Here is a 20,635-nt window from a genome sequence, read left to right on the forward strand (position 1 = left end):
ATTTGGTATCAGAGCCAATTCCTGGCCGGAAATGTGCCGACGAGGACGTCGGGCCCCTAAGGGGGGTGGATTGTGACATCCCACATCGTCTAGGGGAGTGATCCTTAAATGTATATTCTCATCCCTACCTAGCACGAGGCCTTTTGGGAGCTCACTGGCTTCGGGTTCCGTAGGAACTCCGAAGTTAAGCGAGTAGCACGCGAGAGCATTCCCAGGATGGGTGACCCATCGGGAAGTTCCTCGTGAGTTTCCAAAAACAAAACCGTGAGGGAATGGTAAGCCCAAATCGGACAATATCGTGCTACGGTAGTAGAGTTGGGCCCGGGAAGTGGTCCCGCCCGGGCCGGGATGTGACATAAAAGGTTCTAAAAAAAAATTAAACAACCAAATAGTGGACAATATGAATGTCTATTATAATCCGTACCTATCAAATGACCAAAATGCCCATGGTGACGGTGTCTTGAATAAATATAGGTTGAGTTGTGACTTTTGGGAAGAGCAAAATGATAAAATGTTGTCATATTTGATAATAATTGACTCTCTACTGCACATTTCAAGAATGATCAAGAGAAAGCTGCTACGCATTTTGTTTTTTAGTTCTAGTTTATAAAGAGAATCACTTGTTATACTTGCTCATTCACTTATTTGAATTCCTTGTACAGTTTGTTGTACAAACCAAATTTTATATGTATTAGTCCTATATATAGTTCTTTTAAATACTAGAGTGCTCCCAAATCTTATATGGCTTAAGATCATAAATTCATGAATTTCATGATAAGAACTGATTAACAAAAAAGTCCAGATTAAAAGAAACAAAAAAGAGAGGAATAAAATGAAAAATTTAGCACAATAATGCCTAAATAATAATAAATTGTTTATTTTTGCTGCTTTTTTTTTTTTTTTTTTTACTGTTTTACTTAGGGATGCGTTGCACCTTTGCTCTGATTGAAGGTTGAAAAATAAAAGGTCACAGAGAGGGGTATGGATCTGCTGTCCCTAAGTACATGTCTCATCTCTAATTTTTTTTTTTATGGGGAACATGCCTTATCTCTAATTACGTCCATCCACTTAACCAGAATTTAACACTGTTAAATTTAATATATTAAAAAAAAAAAAAAAACCATCAACAATAAAATAAAAACCCACCACCGGGAGTCATGACCTTCTTCCTCCCCTCCAATACCACGACCTCCTTAGCCCCAATCCAACACATCAACGGCAACCACCCCACATCGCCATGACCTTGTTGGTATTTTACAGTTTACTAACTCAATACCAAAATATGTGGGTGATAAGTTTACAAACTCTATCACACCTCTTTCACTTTGCACTCTCAAATAAAATTGGACAAAGAAAGAAATAGAGAAAGGAGGGAAGCAACAAGCTTTGGCAAAACACTTGGACTTTGATATATGAAAAAGGTTTACAAACTGTTGGACTAAGAAAGCTTACAAGCTTCTTCACAATTGGAAGTGGGATTCGGATGGGATGATTTACAATGCTTGAGAACTTGGGTATTTATAGCAAACCAAATGATTAAACTAAGATTATTTATTACCACACAAAACACATTAATTGCACCTAATAATTTTTATTCAACCATACCTAACATTGCCTAACTTTCCATGCCTAACTTTGACATTGATTTTCAACAATAGCTAGCAGCAACCTGTTTTGATTTGAATTTCCAACACACCTCCTCAAATCAAAACGCCTTCATTCCTAGCATTTCACGCAGTAGCCGGAATGTTTCAATTGGCAATGGCTTTGTGAAGATGTCTGCCACTTGTTCCTTGGTGTGACAGTAGACAAGTTCAATTGTCTTTTGCTTCACATGGTCCCTTAGAAAATGGAACCTGGTATCAATGTGCTTGCTCCTTCCATGTTGAACAGGATTCTTTGCAAGTTTGATTGCTGACACGTTATCTACATGAATCACAGTCGATTCCACTTGTGGATGACACACTGACTTCAACAGATTTCTTAACCAAATTGCCTCACACACGGTTGAGGCTACAGCAACATACTCGGCTTCACATGATGACAAAGCAACAATTGATTGCTTCTTTGAAGTCCATGAGAAAGCTGTTGATCCTAGAAAAAACACATAGCCAGTTGTGCTTTTCCTTTCATCTTGGTCACCTCCCCAATCACTATCTGAATAACCAAATAATTTTGCATCTTCACCAAAATTATAAAATAGACCATAGTTTAGAGTACCTCTTATGTACCTCAAAATTCTCTTGGCGGCAAGCCAATGAGACTCCCTTGGTGTTTCCATGTATCGACTCACGAGTCCAACACCATAAACTATATCAGGTCTTGTGATTGTAAGGTACCTTAGGCTTCCAACGAGGCTTTTGTACACTGTTGAGTTTACAAACTCACCCTCTCTTCCTTTGGACAGCTTCAATCCAGTTGCAACTGGGGTATTGACAGTGTTGCACTTGTCCATATTGAACTTCTTCAATATGTCTCTCATGTACCTTTGTTGAGAGATGTAGATACCATCACTTTCTTGCTTCACTTCTATGCCAAGAAAGTATGACATTAATCCATTGTCAGTCATCTCGAATTCACTGAACATGGATTGCTTGAACTCATGGAACATTGCCTCATTATTTCCTGTAAACAATAAATCATCTACATAGAGACAAATAATTAAGAACTCCCCTTTTTCACCATTCTTCATGTAAACTGAATGCTCGTGTGGACATTTCTGAAATCCATTTTGGTGAAGGTAGTTGTCGATCCTTGAGTTCCAAGCTCGTGGTGCTTGCTTGAGGCCGTACAAAGCCTTCTTCAAACGATACACCTTATCTTCTTCTCCTTGTACTTGGAAGCCTTCCGGTTGTTCCACGTACACTTCTTCCTCAAGTACTCCATTAAGGAAGGCTGACTTGACATCTAGTTGATAAATTTTCCATTTATGATGTGCGGCAAGAGAGATTAGCAATCTTACCGTGTCAAGTCTCGCAACTGGAGCATAGACTTCATCATAGTCCACTCCATACTTCTGTTTGTAGCCCTTTGCTACAAGCCTTGATTTGTATCGATCCACACTCCCATCTGCAGTGCGTTTGATCTTGTAAACCCACTTGACACCAATAGCCTTCTGATTTGGTGGGAGCTTTGTCAGCTCCCAAGTGTCATTCTTCTCGATGGCATGGATCTCTTCTTCCATGGCTTTCTTCCAACAATCTTCTTCCACAGCTTCATTGAATGAGAAAGGCTCGTGGTCTGCATACAAGCAGAAAAGGTTGGTTTCTTCTTCTTCTTCTTGTCCATAAATCTCTGTGAGACTCCTTAACCTCACTGGAGTTGAGGAGCTGCTTTCCTCACTAGATGTAGGACCACTCCTTGCAATTCTGTGCACTGGAGTTGTTGTGATTGTTTGAGCAGGCTGTTGCTCAATCGGTGGTACAACTTCTGGTTCTTCAAAATCAGTGGAGACGATCTTCTCTTTACTGACTTCTTTGTTGTTCCACGTCCATGTCTCTTCCTCACTTCACTGAAGATGACATCTCTACTAACCACTAGTTTGCCAGTTAGTGGGTTGTAGAGCTTGTATGCCTTGGACTCTTCACTATAGCCCACAAACACACACTTCTCACCTCTATCATCAAGTTTCCTCCTCTTGGCTTCTGGAACTTGAGCATATGCAATACACCCAAAAATTCTTAGGTGTGTAACATTCGGCTTGTATCCACTCCAAGCCTCTTGTGGTGTCATCCTCTTGACACTCTTTGTTGGACATCGATTCAACAAATAAATCGAACAAGCTACAGCTTCTGCCCATAACTCTCTTGGCAAATTCTTCTCCTTAAGCATGGACCTTGTCATGTCAAGGATGGTTCGATTCTTTCTTTCGGCTATCCCATTTTGCTGTGGGGTATAGGCAGCAGTAAGTTGATGCCTAATTCCTTGCTCCTTGCAGTATGCTTGGAAAGCATTGGAGGTGTACTCTCCACCTCTATCTGATCTCACAGCCACAAGCTTGTGGTTACTTTCTGCCTCTGTGAGTGCCTTGAACTCCTTGAAAATTTTTAGGGCAGCTGACTTCTCCTTGAGAAAATAGACCCAAGTCTTTCTACTGAAATCATCAATGAAGGTAATAAAATACCTATTACCTCCATAAGACATGGGATCCAATGGACCACATATATCTGTGTGCACCAACTGCAGTGGTGCCTTTGCTCTCCATGTATCACCAACAGGGAACGATAGTCGTGCTTGCTTGCCAAGCACACAACCTTCACATACTTGGCGTGTGGCTTCAATCTGGGGTAGACCACGAACCATTCCTCCACTTGACAGCAACTTTAGGCCATTGAAATTAAGATGGCCAAATCGAAGATGCCATTTCCATGACTCATCTTCCATTACACCGATGTTGCAGCTTCCAATCTTTGTGTTCAAATTCAACGGAAACATCCGGTTCTTTGACATTCGAACACGTGCAATAAGCTTTCTCCTTGCATTCCTGAGAGTGAGAAGCATGTTCTCCATATGTATAATGTACCCTTTCTGGAGCAGTTGACCAATGCTCAGAATGTTGCTCTTCATACCTGGTATGTAGTAGGTATCGAAGATGTATTCTTCTCTTCCATCCTTCTGGATAATCTTGATCTTCCCTTTGCCTTCAACTGGCAACTTTGAGGAGTCACCAAGACTTACAGATCCATAGGCCCCTTTTTTGAGTTCGGCAAAAAACTCCTTCTTTCCACACATGTGATTGCTTGCACCAGAGTCCAAATACCAAACATCTTGTTGGCTACTGGAATCATGGTGTGCTAGTAAGACTGTAAGTTCTTCATCAGTATTTCCACTTGATTCTGCCATGTTGACATGCTCACCATTTTTATGTGAACATTCATTGGCATAATGTCCATATTGCTTACAGTTGTGACACTGGATATGCGCCTTTCCTCGAGTAGATCTCCACTCCTGAGACTGACCTTGATTTTGTGCATAGCCTCGACCTCTTCCTCGGGCTCGTCCTCGGCTACGGTTGGATGAGCTCCCACGACGTGAGTTCCACTGCCCACGACCTTTATTTGGTTTGTCAATATTCAACTTTGACTCCAAAGCTTGCTCTAGCGTTGTGGGGCTTGCATTCTTCTGAATGCGTTGCTCGTGAACTAGGAGGGATCCTAGTAGCTCTTCTGCGCTCATCACCTCCAAATCCTTGGATTCCTCAATGGCAGTCACCACATGCTCAAACTTAGATGTGAGTGACCGGAGTATCTTCTCCACAACTCGTACTTCATCGAGTCTCTCGCCATTTCTCCTCATCTGATTTACTATCACAATGAGCCTTGAGTGATAGTCGGAGATGCTCTCCCCTTCATTCATATGAGCAGTTTCAAAATCTGCTCGAAGTGATTGTAACCTCACTTTCTTGACTCGATCTACTCCTTTGTAGATTGTACTGAGTGTATCCCATACTTGCTTGCTCGTTGTTGCTTCTGCAACCTTCTCGAACGTTGAATCTTCCAAACCCTGGTATAGAAGATACAGCGCCTTTTGGTCCTTCTTTCGTAAGTCCTTGAGAGTGTTCCTTTGATCCGCAGTATATACGGCTTCTTGCTCGGCAGTGGGTACAACATACCCACTACTGACAACTTCCCATAGCTCCTGTGATCCAAACAATGCTTTGAATTGGATGCACCATCTTTCATAATTTTCTTTCTTCAATGTGGGAACTTAGAGTTGCACTAAGTTGGACGCCATAACTGCTGCAACTGCCAGAATGGTAATCTGGCTCTGATACCAATTGTTGGTATTTTACAGTTTACTAACTCAATACCAAAATATGTGGGTGATAAGTTTACAAACTCTATCACACCTCTTTCACTTTGCACTCTCAAATAAAATTGGACAAAGAAAGAAATAGAGAAAGGAGGGAAGCAACAAGCTTTGGCAAAACACTTGGACTTTGATATATGAAAAAGGTTTACAAACTGTTGGAATAAGAAAGCTTACAAGCTTCTTCACAATTGGAAGTGGGATTCGGATGGGATGATTTACAATGCTTGAGAACTTGGGTATTTATAGCAAACCAAATGATTAAACTAAGATTATTTATTACCACACAAAACACATTAATTCCACCTAATAATTTTTATTCAACCATACCTAACATTGCCTAACTTTCCATGCCTAACTTTGACATTGATTTTCAACAATAGCTAGCAGCAACCTGTTTTGATTTGAATTTCCAACAGACCTAGCCTCCTCAGATCAGGTCTCATGGTCGTCGGCGGGTGCCTTGGTGGCGTCAATCTCGTCGGTTTCAGTCAGTCAGAAGATTGTGGAAGAGAGAAAGCAGCAGCAGCAGAACCAGAACCGAACAGCAGCAGCAGCGTAACCAGTCGGGTTTTCCGGCGAGGGGAGGGGCTGAACCGCGCTCTAGGCGTGTTATTTCCAGGAAGGGGACATGAAGGGGCTTCGCAACAGCTCTCTTTCAAGTTTTGCCTTTAATCTCTCTGTGTTCGCAACCTCAACTTCCCTATCCTTATTTGCAAGCAAATCTCTGAGGTGGTGGTTTTCTGAAATGAGTAATTCCAGTCTCTCTTTCAAACCGCTAAGACTTTCTTCATTATTACCACATGTAGCAACTTCCTCCTTTTCAACAAGAACTTCATCTAATTTGGTAATAACCTCGGAGATTCTCCCACGCAACATGTCAAACTCCTTGCTTTTCTTTGATGGCAAAGAGGATCCCCCTTCTCTAAAAAATTCTCTCCTCAGGCTGAAAATTTGCTCAGTCAAACCTAGCACTTCAGACTCATGACTTCTCTCCAATTTAGTCAAATAGCTTTTCAATTCATCTGTTGACATATGCGTAAGCCGGTTGACATCCACTTCCCAAAGAGATGATGATGTAGATGTTGAGGTTGATGAGGACATCAATGACAATGACGGCGATGATTTAAGATTGTTCAAAACCTTGTGGTGTGAACTGTCGCCCTTCTTATGATTATTACTCTCTTCGTCTACTTCCTCACGTAATAGTGATTTAGAAATGGTATCTAATTCCTCACGTAAACTTGATATCTCTTCCATCCTTCCATGCCAGTTCAAATTCTTATTGCCATAAAACCGGTCCCGATTATTTTCTTCAATACTCCAAATACAATTCCTCATCACCGGTGCTTCTATATCTGCTTTAAAATCCTGAGCTAACCATTTCTTCCACCTGTTGAAGGACAGTTTCAACTATGCAGTTAATTTGATCCATCATTCCTCTGAGAATGCAAGCATACGTGTCTTCAACAATTAAAGCTTCAATGTCCGCATCTTCTACAGCTGATTTAAGATTTGCATTTGTTTTTAACAACTTTGCCTCAGCCATGGAGTGTTCTGACATCTTCTCAGCAGCTTCAGAAACTTGAAGTGAAAGGCACTGAACTTCCCTTTCCTTATTTGCAAGCAAATCTCTGAGGTGGCGGTTTTCTGAAATGAGTAATTCCAGTCTGTCTTTCAAACTGCCAAGACTTTCTGAAATGAGTAATTCCAGTCTTTCCATAACTTCTTAGGTTCTTCGCAAGTATAAAACGAACATCACCACCAATATGCAGACCCGTTGAACTGCAAAAGTTAAAAAAGAAAAAAATTAGGAAAAATCACAATTAAATTTCACGAAAATGTGAATCAAATTACAAGGGAACCTGCTCAAGTGCTAATAAAAATGCAATACCCAATTCAAATTATTTTATATTTCCAGTTTCTTGCATTTTCTCGGCAACCAAACAGAGCTTCCACGAAACCAGCTCCAGAACACCAAAAAAATAATCACAAATTCAAAATCCAAAATTCCAAAAAATGGAACCACAAAAAAAGCTACTTACCAGTGAAGAAGCTGAATCCACTGCTGATACTGTTTGAAAATCCCGCGACGAGTGTGAATTTTGGGAAAAGCTGTTTGCTTTCGTCTGAACGGAAACTTTTCCAATTTTGTGGTCTGGATTTTTAGGGTTTGTGGAGAAACAGAACTTCTGGGCTTTGGGGTGGATTCGGTGAGCGCGAGAGGGAGGGCTTTGAACTTGGTGTGAAAATTTGTGACGTGACGTAAGCGTACGGTCAATTTGTTCTCATTGGGCACCCTCTCCAACTTTATTTTTTTTCCTTTTCTTTTCTCATTAGTCCATATTTCTTTTTAACTTTTGGTTAGGACCCATACTTCTTGATTAAGGAATTATATAGTATGATCAATAGTTTAGATTTTGCTTCTTTAAAATTGCTTTTAAAATGTTTAAAAACGCTTTTGAATAAAATATTTTTGAAACAAATCTTTAGTAAAAGTCTAAGTGGCTCTAAAAAAAATATACAGTGCTTTCCAACCGTATTTTTTTCTCTTCTTTTCTCATTAGTCCATATTTCTTTTCGACTTTTAGTTGAGACCCCATACGTCTTGATTAAGGAATTATATAGTATCATCGATAGTTTAGATTTTGCTCGTCTGAAATTATTTTTAAAATGTTTAAAAATGCTTTTGAAGAAAATGTTTTTGAAACCAATTGTTAGTAAAAATCTAAGTGGCTCTTGAAAAAAATTTAAAGTGCTTTCCAGTTGTATTTTTTTCTCTTCTTTTCTCAGTAGTCCATATTTCTTTTCAACTTTTAGTTGAGACCCATACTTCTTGATTAAGGAATTATATAGTATGACTAACAATTTAGATTTTGTTTGTCTAAAATTGCTTTTAAAATGTTTAAAAAAGCTTTTGAATAAAATATTTTTGAAACTAATCTTTAGTAAAAATCTAAGTGGCTCTTGAAAAAAATTTAAAATGTTTTCCAACTGTATTTTTTTTCTTTTCTTGTCTCATTAGTCCATATTTCTTTTCAACTTTTGGTTGAGACCACGTACTTCTTGATTAAGGAATTATATAGTATGACCAATAGTTTAGAATTTGCTCATATGAAATTGCTTTTAAAATGTTTTAAACAGCTTTTGAAGAAAATGTTTTTTACCCAATCTTTAGTAAAAATTTAAGTGACTCTTGAAAAAAATTTAAAGTACTTTCCAACTGTATTTTTTTCTCTTCTTTTCTTATTAGTCCATATTTCTTTTCAACTTTTGGTTGAGACATCATACTTCTTGATTAAGGAATTATATAGTATAACTGATAGTTTAGATTTTGCTCATCTGAAATTGCTTTTAAAATGTTTAAAACGGCTTCTGAAGAAAACATTTTTGAAACCAATTTTTAGTAAAAATCTGAGTGGCTCTTGAAAAAAAATTAAAGTGCTTTGCAACCGTATTTTTTTCTCCTCTTTTCTCATTAGTCCATATTTCTTTTCAACTTTTAATTTTGACCCCATACTTCTTGATTAAGGAATTATATAGCAAGACCAATAGTTTTGATTTTGCTCGTTTGAGCTTTTAAAATGTTTAAAAACGCTTTTGAAGAAAATATTTTTGAAGCCAATCTTTAGTAAAAATCTAAGTGGCTCTTGAAAAAAAAATTTAAAGTGTTTTCCATCTGTATTTTTTTCTTTTCTTTTCTCATTAGTCCATATTTCTTTTCAACTTTTGGTTGAGACCCCATACTTCTTGATTAAGGAATTATATAGTATGACCGATAGTTTAGAATTTGCTCATCTGAAATTGTTTTTAAAATGTTTAAAAACGCTTATGAACAAAATGTTTTTGAAACTAATCTTTATTAAAAATCTAAGTGGCTCTTGAAAAAAATTTAAAGTGCTTTCCAACTGTAAATTTTTTCTCTTCTTTTCTCATTAGTCCCTATTTCTTTTAAACTTTTGGTTGAGACCCCATACTTCTTGATTAAAGAATTATATAGTATGACCAATATTTTAGATTTTGCTTATTTGAAATTGCTTTTAAAATGTTTAAAAACGTTTTTGAATAAAATATTTTTGAAACCAATCTTTAGTAAAAGTCTAAGTGGCTCTTGAAAAAAATTTAAAATGATTTCCAACTGTATTTTTTTCTCTTCTTTTCTCATTAGTCCATATTTCTTTTCAACTTTTGGTTGAGACCACATACTTCTTGATTAAGAAATTATATAGTATGACCGATAATTTAGATTTTGCTCGTCTGAAATTGCTTTTAAAATGTTTAAAAATGCTTTTGAAGAAAATGTTTTTGAAACCAATTTCTAGTAAAAATCTAAGTGGCTCTTGAAAAAAATTTAAAGTGTTTTCCAACCATATTTTTTTCTCTTATTTTCTCATTAGTCCATATTTCTTTTCAACTTTTGGTTAAGTCCCCGTACATTTTTATTAAGGAACTATATAGTATGACCAATAGTTTAATTTTTTCTCGTCTGAAATTGTTTTTAAAATATTTAAAAGTGTCACATCCCGGCCCGGGACGAATCACTTCCCAGGCCCGTTCCACACCGTAGCACGATATTGTTCGCTTTGGGCTTACCATTCCCTCACGGTTTTGTTTTTTTGGGAACTCATGAGCAACTTCCCAGTGGATCACCCATCATGGGATTGCTATAGCCCACTTCTCGCGTAACTTCGGAGTTCCTACGGAACCTGAAACCAGTGAGCTCCCAAAAGGCTTCGTGCTAGGTAGGGATGAGAATATACATACAAGGATCACTCCCCTGGGCGATGTAGGATGTCACAATCCACCCCCCTTAGGGGCCCGACGTCCTCGTCGGCACACCACGGCCAGGGTTAGGCTCTGATACCAATTGTCACATCCCAGCCCGGGACGGATCATTTCCCAGGCCCGCTCTACCATCGTAGCACGATATTGTCCGCTTTGGGCTTACCATTCCCTCACGGTTTTGTTTTTTTGGGAACTCACGAGCAACTTCCCAGTGGGTTAGGCTCTGATACTAATTGTCACATCCCAGCCCGGGGCGAATCACTTCCCAGGCCCGCTCTACCACCGTAGCACGATATCGTCCACTTTGGGCTTACCATTCCCTCACGGTTTTGTCTTTTTGGGAACTCACGAGCAACTTCTCAGTGGGTCACCCATCATGGGATTGCTCTAGCCCCCTTCTCGCTTAACTTCGGAGTTCCTACGGAACCCGAAGCCAGTGAGCTCCCAAAAGGCATCATGCTAGGTAGGGATGAGAATATACATATAAGGATCACTCCCCTGGTCGATGTGGGATGTCACAAAAAGTGCTTTTGAAGAAAATGTTTTTGAAACTAATCTTTAGTAAAAATCGAAGTGGCTCTTGAAAAAAAATTAAAGTGCTTTCCAGCAGTATTTTTTTCTCTTCTTTCCTCATTAGTCAATATTTCTTTTCAACTTTTGGTTGAGACCCTATATTTCTTGATTAAGGAATTATATAGTTTGACCAAAAGTTTAGATTTTGCTTGTCTAAAATTGCTTTTAAAAAATGTTTAAAAACGCTTTTGAAAAAAAAAAATTCAAACCAATCTTTAGTAAAAATCTAAGTGGCTCTTCAAAAAAATTTAAAGTGTTTTCCAACTGTATCTTTAGCTCTTCTTTTTCTCATTAGTCCATATTTCTTTTCAACTTTTGGTAGTGGCCCCATACTTCTTGATTAAGGAATTATATAGGATGACCAATAGTTCAGATTTTGCTCGTCTGAAATTGCTTTTAAAATGTTTAAAGACGCTTTTGAAAAAAATATTTTTGAAACAAATTTTTAGTGAAAATCTGAATGGCTCTTAAAAAAATTAAAGTGCTTGGAATCCAAAATCAATTTTGACAAAAGTGTTTTTCATCATTTTAAAAGCACTTGCAAACATGCCCAAGTTGTTGGATCCTTGCATTTTAATAAAAATGCAGGTAAACTCTTAAAAAACACTTAAAGTGCTTTTAAAAAGCATGAACTTTTGAACCCATAATCACTTTTAACTTTTTTCTGTCAAATGTAATGAAAAGCACTTGTGATAATTTGAAAGCACTCTAAAACTCACATCTCAACAACATGATCAATTAACGCTAATACCATGAAATAATGAAATAGAGGCATATATGTAAAACAACATCTAGGCTTAAATCCGGCACAAAATCTAGCACACTAGACCGAAAAAGTATCATTGATCTTATAAAAAATTGTCTAATTGATTGGTTTACATATTCAGATGAACTTCATCTAATTTTCTGCATTTAATATGTTGGTGTTCTAGTTCAAATTATCTCTAAAATTGACATAACTCCTCATTTTTATACTTGATATTGAAAATCAATAGAAGTGGTCTGTAGTTTGTCCACCGCCAATCATTTTGGTCATTCCGTGAAAAAACTCCGTTAAATGGAAAAATAAGTTGAGGGGTTGATTGGACAAAAATATGCTTAATTTAACTGAAACTTTTTCACAGAATTACCGTAATGATTGATGATAGACAAACTCGATGATCATTTGTAGCGATTTTCAATCTCAATGACTCAAATGAGAACTGATACTCATTTCAAAAACCATTTTAACTAAAAAGCGTAATATGTTTGGACAGAGGACTGCTTGTTAGTTGTATCCAGCAAATTCAAAAGTAATTGGGTCTTATTACTTTTGAACCTTTCCAACTTTACTTTTCTCTCTTATTTTCTCATTAATCCATATTTCTTTTTGACTTTTGGATGAGACCCCATCCTTCTCGATTAAGGAATTGTATAGTATGACTAATAGTTTAGATTTTGCTCATCTGAAATTGTTTTTAAAATGTTTAAAGACGCTTTTAAAGAAAAAGTTTTTCAAACCAATTTTTAGAAAAAATCTAAATTGCTCTTGAAAAAAAAATTAAAGTGCCTTTGGAATCCAAAATCAATTTTACCAAAAGCACTTTTAATCATTTTAAAAGCACTCGCAAACGAGCCCTAATTGTTGGATCCTTGGATTTTAATAAAAATGCAGATAAATTCTGAAAAAATACTTAAAGTGCTCTTAAAAGCATTTTTCAAGTTCTATTTTGAACCCATAATCACTTCTAACTTTTTTTTTTTGGTCAAATATGATCAAAAGCGCTTGTGATAATTTAAAAGCACTCTAAAACTCACATCTCAACAACCTGATCAAGTAACGCTAATAACATGAAATAATGGAATAGAGGCATATAAGTAAAACATAATTTAGGCTTAAATCCAGTACAAAATCTAGCACACCAGACCGCTAATGACACGCCCCGATCCCAATGTTCGAAGGACAATGGGATGGCCACGTGCTGGCCGACACCCGAGGGTGACGCAAGCCATTTCATGAATGCAAATGCCGAAAACATGTGAAACATGCATAAAAATTTCACGCATAGCTACGGAATGTAATAATCAAATACAACCTTCTCAAAATAATATAATAAGTTCAACTGCCAACAAAATAATTGTTGAAACCAGGTCGACCCGACCCGATACCCTTAAACCTGGATCCAAACCTAACTGATACTCGGCCCAACCCAGAGTTTCAACCCACTAAGCCAAGCCCAAACCTAGAACCCAGATCCAACCCAACCCGATAGGATCCAGATCCCAGTCAGCGCGTGGGTCCGCGCATGGGGGCCTGTCTTGGCTGGTGCGTGGAGCACACATGCCTCTATCGGAAGTACTGTGCTCCACTGTCGTCGTTGGCAACTTTTTCAGCCAACTTTTCGGCGACCCAACTCGACACGTAGTGGCACGTACGGCGGCACATGGGGGTACCTGAGGTACCCCCTTAGGTTTTTCGACGTCCTAAATTCGTTTATGACGTCTGTTTCTCGAAATTCAATCTTTTTAGTATAGTTTTATTAATTTGTACCTTTATATGCTTAGGTGCGTTTGTTAGTGGCGTTTCCATCCTCCTTAGTTTGCATTGCTCTTCGACGACGGTGTATCTATGAGTGGACCTCTTCCAAAATGCATGATTTTATTACAAGAAATGCATACATGAAAAACATGATTTTATGACTACATTTTATGAAACGTTTATGAGTAAATTGGATTTACGTTTATTGAGATATTCACGAATATGATTTAAGATATGATGTTTGAGCTATTGAGCTCCGTTGAGATATACACATATATTTTGGAAATATTATGTTCATGTTTTTATTGTGCTTACTTTGTGGTTATTCATACGATCTGCCTACAGGCGAATGATATCATTTCATTGTTTTGGTCAGGTGATGTAAGGCCTACGGGTGAATGATACTGCCTTCGGGCGAATGAAGATTTATTTCTGCCTACGGGCGAATGATATCATTATACAGGCTTCGGTCGGGTGATGTAGGGCCTACAGGTGAATGAAGATTTATTTATGCCTTGTGATACCACTACTAAGCACACTATATATGAAATATGTTTTATGAAGTTTTATGACATGCTAGGGTTTTCGGAAAACCTATTACATATTATGCTATTGAGTTTTTATAAAATTTGGGGGTTAGTACGTTGGTGAATAACTGTTTTAGTATTATCTATATATCAACTTAGTTCACTCATGTTTTGTTTTATGCCCCCTCAGGACCTAGGAATGAGGCATACAATCCGAGCTACGAGGCATTCTCATACCAGTGGCTGTATGTCATTCTCTCCACTTGGACATTCTTGTAATAGCACTTTCTGTTACACCTTCCGCTTGTATTCTGAATTAGTAGTATGCTCTGAATATGTCATGCATTATCACTATTATTTCGTTGGCAGTTGAACTTATTATATTATTTTGATAAGGTTGTATTTGATTATTACATTGCATAGTTATGCGCAAAATTTTTTTGCATGTTTCACATGTTCTTAGCATATGCATTCATGAAATGGTTTGCATCACCCTAGGGTGTCGGCCAGCACGTGGCCATTCCGTTGTCCTTCAGAAATTGGGGTCGGTGTGTCAGATAAAGTATCATTGATCTTATAAAAAATTGTCTAATTGATTGGTTTATATATTTAGATGAACTTCATCTAATTTTCTGTATTTAATATGTTGGCATTCTAGTTCAAATTATCTATGAAATTGACATAACTCCTCATTTTTATCTTTGATATTGAAAATCAATATAAGTGGTCTGTAGTTTGTCCATCGTTAATCATTCTCCTTATTCCGTGAAAAATCTCTGTTAAATGGAAAAGTAAGTTGGGGGTTGATTGAACAAAAATACGCTCAATTTAACTAAAACTTTTTCACAGAATCACCATAATGATTCACGGTAGACAAACTCGGTGATCATTTGTAGCGATTTTCAATCTCAATAACTAAAATGAGAACTTATACTAATTTCAAAAACCATTTTAATTAAAAAGCGTAATATGTTTGGACAGAGGACTGCTTGTTAGTTGTATCCAGCAAATTCAAAAGTAACTGGGTCCTATTACTTTTGAACGTCTCCAACTTTACTTTTGTCTCTTCTTTTCTCATTAGTCCATATTTCTTTTTGACTTTTGGATGTGACCCCATACTTCTTGATTAATGAATTATATAGTATGACCAATATTTTAGATTTTGCTCGTCTGAAATTGCTTTTAAAATGTTCGAAAACGTTTTTGAAGAAAATGTTTTTGAAACCAATCTTTAGTAAAAATCTAAGTGGCTCTTCAAAAAAAATTTAAAGTGCTTTTGGAATCCAAAATCAATTTTGCCAAAAGCGCTTTTAATCATTTTTGAAGCACTTGCAAATGAGCCCTAACTGTTGGATCCTTAGATTTTAATAAAAATGCAGGTAAACTCTGAAAAAAAACACTTAAAGTGCTTCTAAAAAGCATTTTTCAAGTTCTATTTTGAACCTATAATCACTTTTAACTTTTTTTGTCAAATATGATCAAAAGCGCTTGTGATAATTTGATAGGACTCTAAAACTCACAACTCAACAAAATGATCAATTAACGCTAATAACATGAAATAATAGAATAAGGGCATATAAGTAAAATAGCATCTAGGCTTAAATCCAGTACAAAGTCTAGCATACCAGATCGATAAAGTATTATTGATCTTATAAAAAATTGTCTAATTGATTGGTTTACATATTCAGATGAACTTCATCTAATTTTCTACATTTAATATGTTGGCGTTCTAGTTCAAACTATCTCTGAAATTGACATAACTCCTCATTTTTATCCTTGATATTGAAAATCAATAGAAATGGTTTGTAGTTTGTCCACCGTCAATCATTTTGGTTATTCCATAAAAAATCTCCGTTAAATGGAAAAGTAAGTTGAGGGGTTGATTGGACAAAAATACGCTCAATTTAACTAAAACTTTTTCACAGAATCACTATAATGATTGACGGTAGACAAACTTAGTGATCATTTGTAGCGATTTTCAATCTCAATGACTAAAATGAGAACTTATACTAATTTCAAAAATCATTTTAACTAAAAAGCGTAATATGTTTGGACATAGGACTGTTTGTTAGTTGTATCCAGCAAATTCTAAAGTAATTGGGTCCTATTACTTTTGAACCTCTCCAACTTTACTTCTCTCTTCTTTTCTCATTAGTCCATATTTCTTTTTTTGGGTCAATTCAATAATTATCATCTACCAAAAAAAATTAATTAGAATTAGCAAAAAAATTATGAATTTGGTTCATAATCAACGGAAGATTTTTCTGTGTACCGGAAATAGGGTTCGGTACACTAAGTGTCACAAAACAATTGGTTGGATACTTGAAAAAAGAAATTCAATCAATTATTTTGTGACACTTAGTATCTGAATTATGTTCCTAATATACTGAATTTTATTTAGAATCAACTAGAAATCAAAACAAGAATCTATATGGCTTTAGATTTCCCAACCACCTCTGCAATAATATACAATTGCTTCCACCAATTGAAAGACAAAAAGATTTAAGATATGATGTTTGAGCTATTGAGTTCCGTTGAGATATATACATATATTTTGGAAATATTATGTTCATGTTTTTATTGTGCTTACTTAGTGGTTATTCATATGATTTGCCTACAGGCGAACGATATCATTTTATGGCTTCAGTCGGGTGATGTAGGGCCTACGGGCGAATGATACTGTCTTCGGGCAAATGAAGATTTATTTCTGCCTACAGGCGAATGATATCATTATACGGCTTCAGTCGGGTGATGTAGGGTCTACGGGTGAATGATACTGTCTTCGGGTGAATGAAGATTTATTTATGCCTTGTGATACCACTACTAAGCACACTATACATGAAATATGTTTTATGAAGTTTTATGACATGCTAGGGTTTTCGGAAAACTTATTACATATTATGCTATTGAGTTTTCATAAACTTTGGGGGTTAGTACGTTGGTGAATAACTGTTTTAGTATTATCTATATATCAACTTAGTTCACTCATGTTTTGTTTTATGCCCCTTCAAGACCTAGGAATGAGGCATACAATCCGAGCTACGAGGCATTCCCATACCAGTGACTGTATGTCATTCTCTCCACTTGGACATTCTTGTAATAGCACTTTCTGTTACACCTTCCGCTTGTATTCTGAATTAGTAGTATACTCTGAACATGTCATGCATTATCACTATTATTTCGTTGGCAGTTGAACTTATTATATTATTTTGATAAGGTTGTATTTGATTATTACATTGCATAGTTATGCGCAAATTTTTTTTGCATGTTTCACATGTTCTTAGCATATGCATTCATGAAATGGTTTGCGTCACCCTAGGGTGTCAGCCAGCACGTGGCCATTCCGTTGTCCTTCAGACATTGGGATCGGGGTGTGTCAGATAAAGTATCATTAATCTTATAAAAAATTGTCTAATTGATTGGTTTATATATTTAGATGAACTTCATCTAATTTTCTGTATTTAATATGTTGGCATTCTAGTTCAAATTATCTATGAAATTGACATAACTCCTCATTTTTATCTTTGATATTGAAAATCAATAGAAGTGGTCTGTAGTTTGTCCATCGTTAATCATTCTGGTCATTCCGTGAAAAATCTCCGTTAAATGGAAAAGTAAGTTGAGGGGTTGATTGGACAAAAATACACTCAATTTAACCGAAACTTTTTCACGGAATCACCATAATAATTGACGGTAGACAAACTCGGTAATCATTTGTAGCGATTTTCAATCTCAATGACTAAAATGAGAACTTATACTAATTTCGAAAACCATTTTAATTAAAAAGCATAATATGTTTGGATAGAGGACTGTTGGTTAGTTGTATCCAGCAAATTCAAAAGTACTTAGGTCCTATTACTTTTGAACCTCCCCAACTTTACATTTCTCTCTTCTTTTCTCGTTAGTCCATATTTATTTTCGACTTTTGGATGAGACCCCATACTTCTTGATTAAGGAATTATATAGTATGACCAAATGTTTAGATTTTGCTCGTCTAAAATTGCTTTTAAAATGTTTGAAAACGCTTTTGAAGAAAATGTTTTTGAAACCAATCTTTAGTAAAAATCTAAGTGGCTCTTGAAAAAAAAAAATACAGTGTTTTTGGAATCCAAAATCAATTTTGCTAAAAGCATTTTTAATCATCTTAGAAGCACTTGCAAATGAGTCCTAGCTGTTGGATCCATGGATTTTAATAAAAATGCAGGTAAACTCTGGAAAAAAAACACTTAAAGTGCTTTAAGCATTTTTCAAGTTCTATTTTGAATCCATAATCACTTTTTAACTTTTTTTGTCAAATATGATCAAAAGCGCTTGTGATAATTTGAAAGCACTCTAAAACTCACATATCAACAACATGATCAATTAACGCTAATAACATGAAATAATAGAAGTGGTCTGTAGTTTGTCCACCGTCAATCATTTTGGCCATTCCGTGAAAAATCTCTATTAAATGGAAAAGTAAGTTGAGGGGTTGATTGGACAAAAATACGCTCAATTTAACCGAAACTTTTTCACGGAATCACCATAATGATTGATGATAGACAAATTCGATGATCATTTGTAGCGATTTTCAATCTCAATGACTAAAATGAGAACTTATACTAATTTCAAAAACCATTTTAACTAAAAAGCATAATATGTTTGGACATAGGACTGTTTGTTAGTTGTATCCAGCAAATTCTAAAGTAAATGGGTCCTTTACTTTTGAACCTCTCCAACTTTACTTTTCTCTCTTCTTTTCTTGGATGAGACCCCATACTTCTTGATTAAGGAATTATATAGTATGACTAATAGTTTAGATTTTGCTCGTTTGATATTGCTTTTAAAATATTTGAAAACACTTTTGAAGAAAATGTTTTTGAAACCAATTTTTACTAAAAATCTAAGTTGTCACATCCGGCCCGGGCCTCCACCACATCCCAAGTTCGACTCCACCGTAGCATGATAGTATCCGCTTTGGGCCCCAACCACGCCCTTACGGTTTTGTTTCTGGGAACTCACACAAGAACTTCCCAGTGGGTCACCTATCATGGGAATGCTCTCGCCCCCAACTCGCTTAACTTCGGAGTTAAGATGGAACCTGAAGCCAATGAGCTCCCAAAAGGCCTCGTGCTAGGTAGAGATGAGAATATACATATAAGGCTTACAAGATCCACTCCCCTGGACGACGTGTGATATTACAATCCACCTCCCTTAGGGGCTTGACGTCCTCGTCGGCACATATCCAGCCAGGGATTAGCTCTGGTATCAAATTGTCACATCCCGGCCTAGGCCCTCACCACATCCCAGGCTCGACTCTATCGTAGCACGATATTGTTCGCTTTGGACCCCGACCACGCCCTCACGGTTTTGTTTCCGGAAACTCACACGAGAACTTCCCAGTGGGTCACCCATCATGGGAATGCTCTTGCCCCCCAACTCACTTAGGAATATACATATAAGGCTTACATGATCCACTTCCTTAGGCGATGTAGGATGTTACATAAGTGGCTTTTCAAAAAAAATTTAAAGTGTTTTTGGAATCCAAAATCAATTTTGCCAAAAGTGCTTTTAATCATTTTAGAAGCACTTGCAAATGAGCCCTAGCTATTAGATCCTTAGATTTTAATAAAAATGCAGGTAAATTCTGAAAAAACACTTAAAATGCTTCTAAAAAACATTTTTCAAGTTCTATTTTGAACCCATAATCACTTTTAACTTTTTTTTTGTCAAATATGATCAAAAGCGCTTGCGATAATTTGAAAGCACTCTAAAACTCACATCTCAACAAAATGATCAATTAACGCTAATAACATGAAATAATAGAATAGAGGTATATAAGTAAAATAGCATCTAGGCTTAAATCCGGTACAAAGTCTAGCACACCAGACCGATAAAGTATTATTGATCTTATAAAAAATTGTCTAATTGATTGGTTTACACATTCAGATGAACTTCATCTAATTTTCTACATTTAATATGTTGGCGTTCTAGTTCAAATTATCTCTGAAATTGACATAATTCTTTATTTTTATCCTTGATATTGAAAATCAATAAAAATGATCTATAGTTTGTCCACCGTCAATCAGTATGGTTATTCCGTGAAAAATGTCCGTTAAATAGAAAAGTAAGTTGAGGGGTTGATTGGACAAAAATATGCTCATTTAACTGAGATTTTTTCACGGAATCACCATAATAATTGACGGTAGACAAACTCAGAACCATTTGTATCGGTTTTCAATCTCAATGACCAAAATAAAAACTTATACTAATTTAAAAAACCATTTTAACTAAAAAGTGTAATATGTTTGGACAAAAGAGTACTGCTTGTTAATTTTATCCAACAAAAACAAAAGTAATTGGGTCCTATTACTTTTGCATTTTTTGTGGGCATCTTCTCTTCAGCCACCGCCCCACTTTCCACAATTGCAATTCCAAAGGACCC

The 20,635-nt window shown here is 36.4% G+C and overlaps 1 long non-coding RNA gene across 1 annotated transcript; it reads right to left on the reverse strand.

Moving 5' to 3' along the window:
* Positions 1–888: 888 nt before the first annotated feature.
* LOC137724606 (uncharacterized) lies at positions 889–8,179 on the reverse strand. The gene is made up of 3 exons (XR_015962335.1): positions 7,854–8,179; positions 6,230–7,593; positions 889–1,242 (listed from the first exon to the last, which is right to left on the reverse strand). It is a non-coding gene; the product is annotated as an uncharacterized LOC137724606 (long non-coding RNA).
* Positions 8,180–20,635: the final 12,456 nt, after the last annotated feature.

Source organism: Pyrus communis, chromosome 5 (assembly GCF_041283825.1).
Source record: "Pyrus communis isolate YQ-2024b chromosome 5, ASM4128382v1, whole genome shotgun sequence".
Taxonomy (NCBI): Eukaryota; Viridiplantae; Streptophyta; class Magnoliopsida; order Rosales; family Rosaceae; genus Pyrus; species Pyrus communis.